At 35.9% G+C, this 16,167-nt stretch overlaps 1 protein-coding gene across 2 annotated transcripts in view; it reads left to right on the forward strand.

Annotated features, from left to right (window-relative positions):
* Positions 1-16,167, forward strand: part of LOC145680770 (uncharacterized) — a 621,439-nt gene that overhangs the window by 337,948 nt on the left and 267,324 nt on the right. The gene's annotated exons all lie outside the window — the stretch shown is intronic.

Here is a 16,167-nt window from a genome sequence, read left to right on the forward strand (position 1 = left end):
TGATATACAGTTAACTTTTGAATTCAGTTAACATTTTTCTTTCTGAAATTGCTTTAAAAAGTATGTAAAAACGTTTTTATTTTCTTTCTTGAGTGCTAAAAGTGATGCAAAGTTATTAAGCTTACTACTTTATATTGTATTCTCAACCCTAAACTGATACACAGTGCGTTTTTGAATAAATTGTCAAGTTATTTGAGTGATGAACACTGGTAGAAAATCCTGACTACTACTGGAACATTTTGATTTTAAGGTGACGACTACTGGTGCAAGGATTTTAAAATATTGTTTTTCCTTCAAGGGCTACTCCTTTTTGAATTCTGACTACATGGTCACTATAGGAAGGATCAGTGAGTCTTTCCAACTATGGTACAGCTCCGACAGATTCACGATGCTCAGAGAAGAGACAAAATAGTATGTTTTCAAACTTAAAGTGAGAACCACTGGCGTTTTTACCTTGCTATGCAAAAGTAAGTGAGTACTCCAATGGGGTTCCAATGCGGTACCTAATTTCTGCATTTTAGATATATGGAAATACATGTCTCTAAAATGTAAAGAACTGATTTTTTTTTGGGGGGGGAATAAATTATAGGTATGTGGGGCTTGCATACTTGACGCTACAATTCGGAAATTGAATTAAAATATGACTAACGGCTATCAAGATGTTGTCAAATAAAGGGAGGACCAACACAGTTAAGGGGTTTTCGTGTTAGATGCTAAAATTTCCGAAATCGGTCATGGAAAGTTAATAAACACCAGTAGCAATTTCATCTTAAAGTAATTAGATATCTTCATGGAGTGTTAGAACATCATGGAGTCTACCAAAATTAAATTTTAAAAGCTTTTGAAAATATAATCTGACATTTGTAAACAGTATTTGAAATATGTGTTTACCCAAAACTTCCAGCTAGTACATCTAACATCTGGAGAAACACTGTGAAATAAAAGCGTACGAGATCTTGAAATTTCGGAAACAATTATTGGTGGCAACAAAATTAAATAAGATGGTACTTCTATGGGTTAAATGAGTACCTCAGTACAATTTCGATCGAAAGATTAGTTCAGTCCTAGGTTTTCTTCAGGCAATTCCAAGGGTTCATCGAGCTGTGCAAAAGAATGAAAATTCGCTGTCAATATCTAACAAGGGAACCTTCCGAAAATGATAGTTGCAGTGAAAGATGTGGCCTATGCCAATTGAAAGAGCTGTAACAGATATGAGCATTCCCCAAAAATTAGCTGCCTATAGCAATAGGTTCAAGGAATATAAGGGATGGAAGTTCGGGAAACAGCAAGGTTGGACAAGGGGGAAAAGTGCAAATTCCGCAAAAAAAAAAAGGGGGGAGGCACGGCAAAATACAATGCTGACAAATGATGTATAGAAAGAGACTTGCTATAATAGGGAACAAATGAATTCCACCAATGGGGTTAACAGTGTTGCCAACTGCAATGAAAAGTACATGTTTTGCAGAGCACTATATGAAGTGAGTGCAATATTCAGTGTCATGTAGAACATAAGGTATGACTTGTATAATCAGTGTTACAATCTAACAAAAGAGAATAGAACAAACAGAATTACGAAAAAAACGGAAAAGACGAAGTTGGCCATAATGCTCCACATTTGATCACGAGCTGTGCATATTAGAATGAACAAAACAAGAAAGCACCAACTATGCAGGAAACCGACGTACCTAGAGTCGAAAAGAAAAACGAGTTTCAAAGTTGGCAGCACCGGCCATAAAAAATCCAGACAATTCTAATATAGTTAGGCTACTCGCTTCACAAAAAGAAAATTCCGGCAAGAGGCATTAGCCTTCGCATCATTTGTATATACATGCTCGTCCATATACGTGCAATTGTTCGATGACACAATTGTCCAAACGAAGATACATTTGCAGTGAACACAGCGGAATACTGTTCCGTATTTTTCGTACTTCTGTTTTTCTATTTTCTTTTGTTAGATTGTACCACTGATTATACACGCCACATCTTATGTTCTACATGACACTGAATATTGCACTCACTTCATATGGTGCTCTTTGCAAAACATGTACTTTTTATTGCAGTTAGCAACACTGTTAACCCTACTGGTGACCTCCTTTTTTCCCTATCGTGGCAAGTCTTTTTCTATACATCACTTGTCAGTATTGTATTTTGTCGTGCCTTTTTTTTTTCGGAATTTGCACTTTTCCCCTTGTCCAACCTTGCTGTTTCCCGAACTTCCACCCCTTATATTTCTTGAACCCATTGCTATGGGCAGCTAATTTTTGGGGAATGCACAATTCTGTTACAGCTCTTTCAATTGGCATAGGCCATATTTTTCACAGCAACTATCATTTTCGGAAGGTTCCCTTGTAAGATAGTAACCAAGATATAAGGAATTATATATTTTATGACGTAAAAATAGAGATCTTTACGGATTTGTACTTTTGGCTCTTTCCTATAAGAAAAAAAATTCAGAAATCTACTGTATATACCTTAATAGACAATTAAGTGGGCGGGGACACAGTAGCTTAGTGGTAGGGTATTTAACTAATCTTTTTTTGCAGAAACTATTGGAGTATTCACTTAACCTGTAGAGATACGATCATACTTAACTCCCTATTTAATTTTAAAATTAAATAAAAGGAAATATTTCAGTGTAGCGACCCACGATTATGCATTTTAGTCTCAGGGAGATTATGATTAAAGCAAGTGAATGTTGTTGACAGAATTGATGGAATGCAAAGGTGGGAGGAAAGAGAGTACCCCGAGAAAACCCACGAATACGATGTGCACTACAAACTGACTTGACCGTGGATCGAACCAAGAACCCAATACACTAGAGGTAAGCACTCTACCCCTAAGCCATCGTGCCCTCGCCCATTTAATTGTCTATTAAGGTATATACGGTTGTTTTCTGAAATTTTTTCTTCTTACAGCAAATACTCAAAAGTACAAATCCATGTGGGTCTCTATTTTTACGACGTCATAAAATGCATAATTCCTTATATCTCGCTTGCTATATTAGATATTGACAAAAAATGTTCACTTTATTTCAGAGCCCGATGAACGCTTGGAATTGTCCAAAGAAAATTTAGAGCCGAATTAATCTTTCGATCGAAATTGTACTGACGAGTCTGAGGTACTCACTTAATCCATATAAGTACCATCTTATTTAACTTTTGTTAGGATCAATAATTGTTTTCTGAAATTTCAAGATCTAATACGCTTTTATTGTATGGTGTCTCTCTAGCTGCTAGATGTACTAGCTGGAACTTTTAGGTAAATACATATTTCTAATACTCTTTACAAATGTCAAAATATATTTTACAAAACTTTTAAAATTTAATCTTGGTAGACCCCATGATGTTCTTAAACTCCATGGAAATACCTAATTATTTTAAGATGAAATTGCTACTGATGCTTATTAACTTTACATGACCGGTTTCGGAAATTTTACCACCTAACACGAAAACCCCATAACTATATGGATCCTCCCTTTATTTGACAATATCTTGATAGTAATATTTTAATTAATTTTCTAAATTGTACTGTCTAATATGCAAGCTCCACGTACCTATGGTGTCGCTTTTTATTTCACCATATTTCGGTAACTGTTAGGCGTACCGACTTGCGGTTTCGGTAAACACACACCTCTAACGTTCTTTAAAACGTTATTAAGACATATTTTAGAATATTTAGAAATGAGAGTTCTGGGAATATCATGGTACCCGAAAACCCCCATCAGGGCGTGTGTAGTGTATTTAATTGAAACTACTTTTGAGGTTGTTGTAAGCCCTCGTAATTACGTTTCCGAAACTGCACCATCTAGTACGCAAACTCCACAGTTCTGTAGTGTCGCTCTTTATTTTCCCATATCTCGATATCCATAAGACTTACCGAGTTGAGGTTTTCGGTAAACAGATGTCAGTTCCTTACATTTTAGAGACATATATTTTCATATATCTAAAAAATACAGACATTAGGTACCCCATGGTAGCCCGAACACCATTGAGGTACCCACTTACTTTTGAATGGTAATACATTTTGAGTTGTTGTTCAGCATCAATAAACACTTCATAGTTTTTTTACGTGCAACCCAAAAGTCCATACCTGACCGAACAGATTTTGTCCATTTAATCTCAAAAATGTTAAGATACTTTGTATTGTTAAGTACAACCAAATTAAGCACACTGAATATAACATTTTAAATATTTTCTGAATTTTGTTGCAGGTATTTCGTGCATCAAACCAGGATTCTGCTTGAAAGACAGTCAAAAGAAGCAGTGTAGGTTGTGGCTAAAAGTACGCCCTTTCTGAAGACAGACTCAGTTGTACTTACATTATTTTGTACGAATATATAACCCTAATAAAGATACTGTACTACAAATTATTTCTTTCTTCCATAAATTATAATAAAATATTGTCTCTGTTTAAAGAAAATGATTGTTAATGTTAAGTCATTTTAATTCTTTTTCTCTGTAATAAGAACATTATCCCTAGCAATATTTTTTATCTTTGTGCTATTGCGATTGGATGAAGTAAAATTCTATACGAAGCACTATTATTTCAGACATGCATTAATAACTAATGTATTGTTCTGTATGTAAGACAATGTGTATACTGAACATGTCTAGCGAAGGTGTTGTTTTAATACAGAATCTATAACTCAGCTTTTCAGTAGTCAACTTTATTGGGAATCCGAAGAAAGAAGTTAAAAAAAAATGTTGGACTTACCAGCGTGTGTGTGTTCGAATTCTGGACTAATCCAAATTATCCAGAGAAATCATTATATATTTCTTTATTGCTATTTCAGGTGTATCCTTTATCCAAGTCGTATGAAACGGAGACTTCATACATCGCTATACTTTGTATGAACTATGTTCCGTATTTACTTAATCACTTTGTAACTTTCTCTAGTGTTGACAAGGCCTAAAACGAAATATATTATAAAAACACTTCGCTTTAGCCCTGATTCGTTTATGTACCTTTAAATCACTACGTTATTATAATAAATATATCAACTACTAATTACTAACCATAAACATGAATTGTGTCCAGATATCGTCGATTTATTCTTCTGTTTTATACGTACATGAAATATCAACAGCAACCATAGCTTTTGTACATATCTTCCAATTTCGTGTGTATAACTCAGTAATGATCTTTCCCATAACAACTAATAATCTTGTCAATAACAAACTGATAGTTTTTGTCATAGTCTTTTCCCATGACAACATGTCCTGTCAATAACAGCGTTCTTTCTTTTAATTACATCTAAGCTATATGCTTAATTATTGCGCCTCTGATCAGTGTTGGTAAAATGGGTACAGATTAATTATAATAGGAATGTATCGCTGTATGAATGTCGCCCAGAACGGGAATTCCGTAACAGTATTATAGTGAAGGAAAGAACCCTGTATATTTTCAAAACATTCACCTTTTGAATAGCCCTCGTACTAATTATTACTAAATCAACTCTCCTATTAATTATTATTATTACATCAATATAAGTAGTTTTCTCTTCTCTTCTTTCTCCATATATATATCAATTCATTTATAACAACATTTTTCTTTTATTACTAATCACATATCATAAAGCGTCGATTCATTAAAAAATATTATTTGTGGGTCTATTCAAAATTATAAGTAACTGATGACTTACACAGAGTTACTAGTTAATTGTTCCTCTTTTACATCGAGCGATAACATTCATATACAAACAACATTATTTACAATTAAGATTGCCATCATATCACACGTCAACAACAAGATCAGAAGGTAATAATTACATTTAAAAGCTTCAATTTAAGTTCACTGTCATGGATTTCAAGTTAACACAATCAAATCTCTTTTGAACATGTAAAGTAAAATAAAGGTAAACATAACATTCAAAGTTAATACAAAGGTAAGATAAATTAATCACATCATAACATGTTGCTCAAATATAAAGTCCAAATGAAGTATTCATAACACAACTCATAACATCTGAGAGAATAAATTAAGAATTGTTATCCAAGTTTAATTTAGTTAACAGCGGGTTTTAGTTTAAATTATGATTAATAAACGAGTCAATTAAAGTACATTGAACACCACAATCTTGGTTATTTTCTCTTGATCCATTTCCTGTTTCATTTATTACTTCGGTCCTATTCCGACAGTTCCTGCCATCTCGAGATCTCCAATTGCATCTGTTTTGAGTTACACCGGTATGCATGACATTGTTACTGTAATTGCGTCTTCCACGAAAGTTTCTCCCGTTCGTCCAACTGTTCCTCGGATTATTATAATTCGTTCCATTTCTACCGCTAGAATTGAATCTTCCATTGGCTCCAGTTCCAGTACGTATAACAGATCTCTCACTAATTCCAATGCCAGTATTGTCACGTGATCTCTCATCGCTGCGAAGATTTTCGGTATTTTCATTAGTTATATTCAAGTTTCTGACGGCAATCGGATTCGATGGATTACGATTACTCCCATTAGGATTCGGGAATTGATTCTCAAAGTTTTGAACTAAAATTATGAGATGATTGAAGTTTACGCATTGAGCTGACAACAGAATTTGTTGTAATTTATACGGCAATAAAATGCGTACGGAAGCGATTATTCTGGATTCGGGCTGAAACGGATTGACGAGTTTAAGTTCATTATATGCATTGATTGTAAAATCCGTAAGAGATTTATCGACCCGAGGTGAATAGTGTCGAGTTCGCACCATCGCATCACGGTTAGCTAACAAGAAATCATTTTCGTAATTAGCCAACAAGGCCCGTTTAAATTCTTCGTAGGATTTTATATGGTCGCGAATAGCCTTAAACCACAAGGAACAAGGAGGAAGTAACAGATGTGGTAACAACTTCATAAATTTAGATTGATCTACACCCATAATTTCACACTCTGCTTCAAATTTTTCTAAAAACGAGCTTGCGGTTTCGTCACACTTACCGCTGAATTTAGTCATGGCCTTAATTTCACTGACCTTAACATTTATTTTGCTATAGTTATGTTTTTGTTGGCGTTGATAATGGTCTGGAACCCTTTCGCACTTATTTATCTCCTTTCTCCTTTTGCGATCTGGACTTTGGAATCGCCTTCTGTGGTTTTCCACAACTAAACCATCATCAGTAGAACTCTTAGAAGAAGATATCCCGTCAGTTTCTATTAATGGAGTTCTCGGGCAGTGATGCAATGCTTCCTGTTGAAGATGCAATGTTTCCTGTTGATGATGCAATGTTTCCTGTTGATTGGGAGTACCCAAAGCCTCCTTATACATAGGATTATTGTAGTCACATTCCCTCTCTTGTAACGATCTGATTTCCTCTTGTATGTTGGATATCAGTATGCTATGTGAATTGACCTGGGCAGTAATATTCGCTATCTGACTTTTTTGTTGGGCTGTCGTCGATTCCATGTTTTCAACGACTTTCTTTATCGACTCGGTTTCTAGAGTTAGTTGATCCTGTCTATCTTGCCATTTGTTACTAAATTGTTGAAACCTGGTATCAACTTCTCGTGTCATATCATTTGTAATTTTGATGGTAACTTCATCAGCTAATACTTGCAAATTTTCTTTCAAATTGTGTTGCAAGCGGTCAAAATTCTCTTGCACACCTTGTACTTTATCTGCAAGAGATTTATGCTGCACTAGTATCTGTTCTAGCTTTTTATCTAGCTTTTCATCTAGCTTTTCATCGTACAATTTTTGTTGTTGATCAAATTTCTGTTCTAGCTTTTCATCTAGTAGTTGACTAAACATATCAATAAGATTAGAATAGGAATGTTCAGACACAGTTACGGCATTTCCAGATATGGTTTCATTTGAAATACTGGGTACTTCTTCAATCTCGGAATCCTGCATATTGCTAATTCTTTGGATTCTCTTCCCACTTCTCAAAGTAGTGAAACTCATAAAATACGTATACACATAAACTCAGTTCTTACTATTCTTCGGAACTAAATAGTATAGTATAGTCCCGTGTCTTCGGCACCAGATAAAACGAAATATATTATAAAAACACTTCGCTTTAGCCCTGATTCGTTTATGTACCTTTAAATCACTACGTTATTATAATAAATATATCAACTACTAATTACTAACCATAAACATGAATTGTGTCCAGATATCGTCGATTTATTCTTCTGTTTTATACGTACATGAAATATCAACAGCAACCATAGCTTTTGTACATATCTTCCAATTTCGTGTGTATAACTCAGTAATGATCTTTCCCATAACAACTAATAATCTTGTCAATAACAAACTGATAGTTTTTGTCATAGTCTTTTCCCATGACAACATGTCCTGTCAATAACAGCGTTCTTTCTTTTAATTACATCTAAGCTATATGCTTAATTATTGCGCCTCTGATCAGTGTTGGTAAAATGGGTACAGATTAATTATAATAGGAATGTATCGCTGTAGGCCGCAGGTGTCAATCGAATAGTTTAGTGTTTCACTCATGTCACCTTGTGACTAAGGTACGTCCTGTCGGTATATATATGGTACTGGGTTCAATTAGCGATAAAATACATTTTTAGCGTTAAACAAATGCAAAAATCTACACGAAATGAGATACCGTGATCTCTGACTTACGGATAACACCAAGCAACTAATGGTACTGAGTGTGATTGAGTTTACTAATTACTATTTGGCTAAAATCAGTGTTCCTTTATCTATAGTTCTTTTCGTGCTTTGAATTGCAAAGTTTGAAATAACCGTTTTAAATTATTGTGTATATATATCTTCCGAGTAATTCTGAGAATTATTGCTCTTTCTTTAAGCAATGTATGAGACTGTTAAATTGCTCTTTCCTTAAAATGTTGCACTAAGAAGGATGCATCAAGGAAAGTCCAAATTTGCAGAATGTCTATAGCAGGGAAGAATAAATATGTTTAGTCGATGGCTGCACAACGCCTCCGCTGTCACCACGTTGTCACACAGCGAATACAGCGAACGTTTAAGAGTATTCTGCACTTACTATTAGGTATCGGCCTGGGAACTTTGGCGCATCTACCCAGTCTCCTTCTTGGTGTTTCATTTTTAATGGCGAGTACTGAGTAGGAATCATATTGTAAGCGAATACGTTTCCGGCTGACACCACACTTTTAATTACTGCGACATTAAAAAAAAAAAAAAAGACATACCTGTTAATTAAAATGTACAGAGAAGTTATTTCTGGAAAATTCTATTCAGGCCTCTTGTGGTAACAACTGCACTTTAGTAGAAGATACTATTAAGGAAAAGAATGAGGTAAAATAATCTTTATATCGTACAAGCAATGGATTATAACAGCTTAATAAATGATTGTACGTAAATCTTGTTTGAGTTTGAATATAGGATTGTATAAGGCTGTGCATTTTGCATTATTATTGAGGTGCTGCAACTAACTAACTGCAAACCATATGATAAATTCTTACAGTAATATATCACATATTGATTTACTCTGTATGGAAACGAAAATAGTTTAATATATGGTTAACCTCCTTTGTGCCAGGGGCGGATCCAGAGGGGGCGATCGGGGCGATCGCCCCCCCCCCCCCCACAAGAGGAAACTTTCTTATTTTATATATAAATAAACCCATCCATAACAAGTTTGGAGCTCTTAAAAGTAGCAGTATTACCGCCGACCGCCCCCCCCCAGAAGTCCGTCCTGGATCCGCCCCTGCTTTGTGCCCATAATTTTAAAATTAACGCTTGTGTCACTTTTCAACACTTGACTTTGCAGTAGCTTTCCAACGAATTAGCAGGAAGCCCAAACTTATAGGACACCCTGCAGGTAAATACATTTCTTTGGACAGTTTCACTGCTCCAAACTAAGATTTGAAAAGTGTAGTATTGTTAATTTTATTATTATTGGCACAAAGGAGATCAACCATATTTTAAGCTATTTTTGTTTTCATACAGAGTAAAACAATATTTGACAACATTACAGTAAGAATGTATCATGCACTTTGCAGTATGTTGCAGCACTTTAATAATGGTGCACTATACGTACACTCTAGATCCTGCATATGTCCGATCCATACATTACAAGAAGGCAATACGTATTCGATACAGGTAAAATCTGTATATTTCATATGGACAACCTATTAGCTATATACATCCAATCTATACATTACATATGGCCAACCTGTACGCGACATACGTATAATCTATATGCTGCATGCAGACAGTCTGTAAGCTACATATATGCACTCTGTATGGTGCATACGGATATTCTGTATGCTGTATCTGGACAAGCTGTGTGCGACATAAGGAAAATCTGTATAATACATACGTACAATACGTATACTGTATCTAGTCGTACGTATGGGGCACAAGTACAATATAGATGCTGTCTCGGGGTTGAACGCAAGAAACATACGTACAGAACGTATATTGCATACTTCTTGAAATCATGCTCCGTCCTGATAGTCAGTGTATGTCGTCATTATTAACCCACATGCTACATACGACCCTGACGTCACAAAGCTAGATATTACCTCCGTATATACTTGTTACTGCAGATAACGTCACACGAATGACGTCATTGCACTTGTGCAGACAGTACGTATAATACATACTTTTTCAGCTATACGTTTGCTGCAGGATGTTATATACGGTTGTACGTTAAGTCCAGAAACTACAGGAATTACGAATGTAACCTACGTTTTTAAGTATGCCACCTACATTTTTTTTCTCAGTGTCCTTATGGAAACGTTCCCCGTGCTCTTCGCTAACCTCCTAAATTCTCCCTAAAGAAATCCAAGTGTGAATGAAGCATATGCAATTGTAAACACATTCTACATCCCAATGCCCGATATTGATCAATGAGTGTCTTAAACGCTTCACTTCGGTTATGAACAAGAAATCCCGTCACCAACTTATGAAAGGCCTCCCAAGCGTTTCTTGCCAACTCCGTTTTACGTGTAACACTATTAAGCATGACACGAATGAAAATTCCATCCAGAACTTTTGCCCCTGATAAAGCTGGAAACATTTGTCTGATACATTGTAGGGCAGGTGAATTGCGATCCAGAACTTTCACAAATTGTTTTGCCAATCCCACCTTAATATGTAACGTTGGCATGAGAATCTTCTCCCTGGGCACTAATGCTTCATTTATCACATTATGTGATCCTGGAATAAGCTCCGTTCTTTCAGGCCACACGGCTTCATAATGTTGGTTAGTTGCCCGACTGTCCCACAGACATAGAAAGCAGGAATATTTAGTATAACCTCTTTGCAACCCAAGAAGAAAACCAATAATTTTGAAATCCCCACACACATCCCATTGATGTTCCTCATATTTAATTTTCTCCATCAGCTTCACACTTAAATAATTTTTCTTCATGTGGATGGAATATGAAACAGGGATTGAAGGATACTGGTTTCCATTGTGCAAAATAACAGCCTTCAGAATAGTACTCGAACTGTCCATGAATAGTTGTTATTCCTTTGGTTTATATTGAAACCCATTGGCCCTAAAAAGACCACCGATATTTGTACAATAGCACAATGAATCCTCAATAGCAAAATAAACGAAGAAACGTTGGTGTCTGCTTTTGTACTTAGATATTTTGCAGGAAGGAAGTAGAAAGATCCACTCTTTGAGTCGTGATGCTAGCAATTCGGACTTGTTTTTCGGTAATTGTAGATCTCTTATGAGATCATCTAGTTCTTTTTGGTTCAGTAAATGAGATTTCTCACTTTCTTCCAAAACGAACGAACTATCTGAACTGTCGGAATGAAAACCGTTTGGGGCAGAGGTGAGGGAATAGGGAGTTCTTCACTATGCGGAACAGGTGGTCGGTACGATGGTATGTTTGGGTATTGTAGCTGACGTCTGTTCTTGCCTTTCTTGTGTGTGTCAAGTCGATCATGCAAAAATAACAATCATCATGATGGTTGGTAGGTTCTCTCTACAGTCGCGGAATGGAAAACGGTATGCTTCTCCTATCCCCATGTAAGGGCCTGGTTCGTATCTTAAGTTAATCTTCAAAATAATTCAAAGCGTTTCTTAACTGGTTTTTAATATTTGACCATGAGAAGTGTACATAATTAACTTTTCTGCACATCCAACAAAATATCTAGACCTTTATACACCAGCGGCGTAGCGTAAGGGAACGCCGGTATGCCCGGCATCCCCTATTAATAAGAAAAAAATACGTATTTCATTATATATAAATTGCTTGTTGTTATCACAATTATTCCCACTGCAATCTTCTGGATGCGCTCTCTCACCGTCTCACCTTACTGTGACAAGCGGAACCTACGCATTCGCGTCACTCAAATGCACATTTTCTGTCTTTCCTCTTGTCGTATGCTATGTTCCTTGGGCTTCCAAGCCTACTGTAAGCATCGGGTTTTTCGTCTGCTTTCTGTTGAATGCGCATGCCCAACTACTTGCTTTCTTACTCTCCTCATCCCTTGCAACCCTACATTTTGCTTTAGTTATACGCTGGTGTATTCAAGTATTTCCAACTCTATCTATTTTGAACTAAGCTATAGTTTCTGTACAGAACGTACGAGCGCTATCAAGGAGATAGAACAAAACAGAAATGGTTAGTTAATTGTCTTTTTGAAGCAAGTCAGTTATGTAAATAATAGTATAAGAATAATTATGCTTTAATCGTAATGAAATGCATCGTAATTAAAGGCAAATTATTAATCTTCTTCATAAATATAAAGTATGTCCAGTGGCGTTGCCAGAAACTCTTTGAGGGAGCTCACACACACAAGCATAAACATAAAACATTCTGTAGAATCACGGTCACCGATCTGGTAGGTCAAGAGAGCCAGCACTGCCCGCTCCTCGCAAAGATTGTTTGGGCCCTTCAGTCACTAGCACATATCCCGGGAAGATGAGGGGAGCATGTCCTCTCCAATCTTGGAACAAGGGGACTGTGTTTCCTAATAATCCGATTTGAAATTGTGAAGATTTGTATACGACTGTCACAAAGGAAAGTGAGATGAAATTGATGTACCTTCACTTGTTTCATTTTTTAAAAAATCGTATTCTTTAATATTTCATTGTCGTTAATTATTGTTAGTCTATTTTCAGCTATTTGTTTAATTCCTGTATTGTGATCATCATAATTTTGCTCAAATAAGAGTATTGTTGCGCCATACATAGTTGATTTTCTTCCATACTTTTGGGGAAGTCATTATTTATATTATTACAAAACAAGTGTCCTAAAATTTTAATTTGGATCATTGTGGATGCATAAGTAGAAACATATCAATTATAAATATGCATGTATTCAGACTACAGAATGTGTTCACGGCACTGATTTTTAATACTGATATGTACTACAATTTCATCTACATCGCCTGTTCGTATAATATACAACAGGTTCACCTCAGAAATCACCTACAGATTCACCTACTGTAATTTAAGTCTCATCTCCCCTTCCCCCCAGAAAAACCCTCAGATATGTCCTCTTCCCAATGTTGAAGACAACTCTGCTCCCCTGATCCTCCACAGCATTGTTTTTCAACTTCATAAATATTTGAACATCGCTTTTTTAAAAAAATATGGGAACGGTCTTCCCCGTCCACCGAATGTTGAAGACAGATTTACTTCACTGCCTTCATTATCTGGATATCTGACAACGAAATACATACGCAGAAACAGGCCCCCAGAGTTGGTTTAAATACTTTCTATTTACATCTACAAATGATATACACTCAGACCCATATTCACGAATGGGGGCCTGAGTTCCGGAACCAAGATGACAAATTTGTAGGGGCGAATTTTTCAAAAACGAGATTGAAGTATGGTATGGGGAGAAAGAAGCTGCCCAAGGGAACTATACTGGAAACAATGTTTATACAACAGTGGGGTCGAGTTTTCTCGTCACAACGGTAGTGTCAAGAAGCTGAGATAATTGCTTATTGGCTTCTACCCTAATATGTCCCACTAGGCCACCAATTAGGGCGGCCTCCCTTCTAAATTTTTCATAACCCTATATTTCCCCTCGGAATAGCTATGCATTGCTGATTGCAATAATATTGTATCGTGCAAGTGACTAACTTTGGCATCCCTACTTCGGAATACCACGATACGCTACTGTTATACACACACTTATTTACTCGTCAAGATGTCTATGTATATGTACATTTATTTATATCGTTGCTATAGTAACAACAACTCTTATTTTAGTTACCGATTACACAAATAATATCTCAAAATCTCTATATGTCTTTCTTTTTCTTTATACATTATACTGCTCACATAATTCGCCTCTGATCCTTTTCTGTAAATAGGCACAGATTGCTAATGTTACATACAACGTTATCGTTGTACCCACACAACCAATGATCCAACGTCGACCTGCAATTACCACGCCATTCCGCCACGCTTGTCAAGATCCCCAACCGCCATTTCGAAGTAAACTTTATAGGCTGCACAAAATTTTGTTCCAGGCACAATCCTATGCTTCACCTTTTTCGGACCAATATAGTATCAACACACATAACAAAAGGAATCCGCACGTAACTTGCACTTCCTAACCAACAAGACGTTGCTAAAATTTATTAACTACACACTGGCATTTAACTACATGCACGTTCACTCAGAAAGACTTATACGGTAACATAACTGTGGAAAATGTGGAAGCAGCACTTTGCGACCATTTCATTACTACCAGAATTGGCTACTTCTTAATTATTGCTTAGACTATTTAATCAGTTTACAATTCTGTTAGAATCTTTAGAATCTATGTTTTCTGTTTGCTACTCAGAACAATTATCTTTAATAACAAATGCACTAACACCTAGCGAGTATCGAAATACACCATGCACGCAAATTCATCTGCATAAACTAGTATAGATAGAAAAATTAAAACGTTTATATCACTGAAAATATTGACACTACATAAAAATAAGTGGCAGGGGGGTCAGGGGGTCAAAATACATAAAAATTCATCAAGAAATACTAATAAGCAAAATTTTGTATACCAGTATTATTGAGTAAAATATTTCAGAAGAAAGATGCAGATTGAAACATAGTACTAAAGATAACAAGAAGATTGAGCAGTAAAACCTTTTGTCCCTGGCCCAGTGATACGAATGCTTCGTTGTTTGTCAAAGTAGTTAAATCGTGAACTTAATTAAATCTATGTTTTATGTAATCAAGTTTTATTTATTTATTTATTTATTTTTTAAACTTTTGAATTGCCATACTCGGAAGTTGAAGAGAATAATTATATACGTAATCCTGTGAAAAAAAAACAAACTGTAATATTCCCTTTCTTTCTTGTTCGCTGAAGTCCGGGACATTTAAGCGTCCCGAGAAATATTTTCGGGACACAGATCTCGATTCCGTGACAATTCAGGATTCCGGGACGAATAGCTACCCTAATATTAACTTAAGTTTTGGAGGGAAATCGAGTCATTTGGAGTTAAGAACAATTCCTGGCAGGATAAATTATTTAAATCCGGGACTGTACTGGGTAAACTGGTACATCTGTTTAGGCAATGAAGTTATATAATATGTTTAAATAATCGATGTTTTACATTAAGTTTATTATGTGCACGGATGCGTCAAGATGTGTACGTCTGTGAATTCGTCCCACCCACCAAATAAATTTATCTTTTTATATCTTTACGTCGTTGGTTTATCGTTAGTTTACATTAGTTTTGCTAGAACTATTGTTAGTTTCGCAAAAATACAATTTTTATTGAAAAAAAAGTTTCCCGCTAAGTTAGCCCGTCTATAAATGATTTTCATTCTGGGGCCACACTTAGTATTCCGGGGAGGGGTACTGCTGATACTATTCTATTTATTAGTATATTATAGACGTATTATTTTTGTCTGCTCCGGGGGAGCACTATCAGAGCTCCGGAAAGGGGCAGTGCCCCCCAAACACTGAAAAAAAAGTTTGGTCAAATTGACCAAAAAATAGTTCCTGGGTACCAAATCGTTTGGTCAATATAGCGCCAACCAAACGCTTGGTCACCAGCACTAAATCGTTTGGTCACGATTTGTTTGGTTGCAGGAATCTATTATTTGGTTACCAGTACCAAATATGCATTTGGTAATTTTGACCAAATAATGACCAAACAAGTAGAATTTGGTTGGGAATACCAAAAATTTGGTTAAAATGAACGAAATTTGGTTCTTGGAACCAAATAATTTGGTTGCAAATACTAAACGCGTATTTAGTGAATTTGACCAAACCATTTGGTAGCAATTACCAAAGACT

This window comes from Thermobia domestica, chromosome 3 (genome assembly GCF_964235325.1).
Source record: "Thermobia domestica chromosome 3, izTheDome1.hap1.1, whole genome shotgun sequence".
Lineage (NCBI taxonomy): Eukaryota > Metazoa > Arthropoda > Insecta > Zygentoma > Lepismatidae > Thermobia > Thermobia domestica.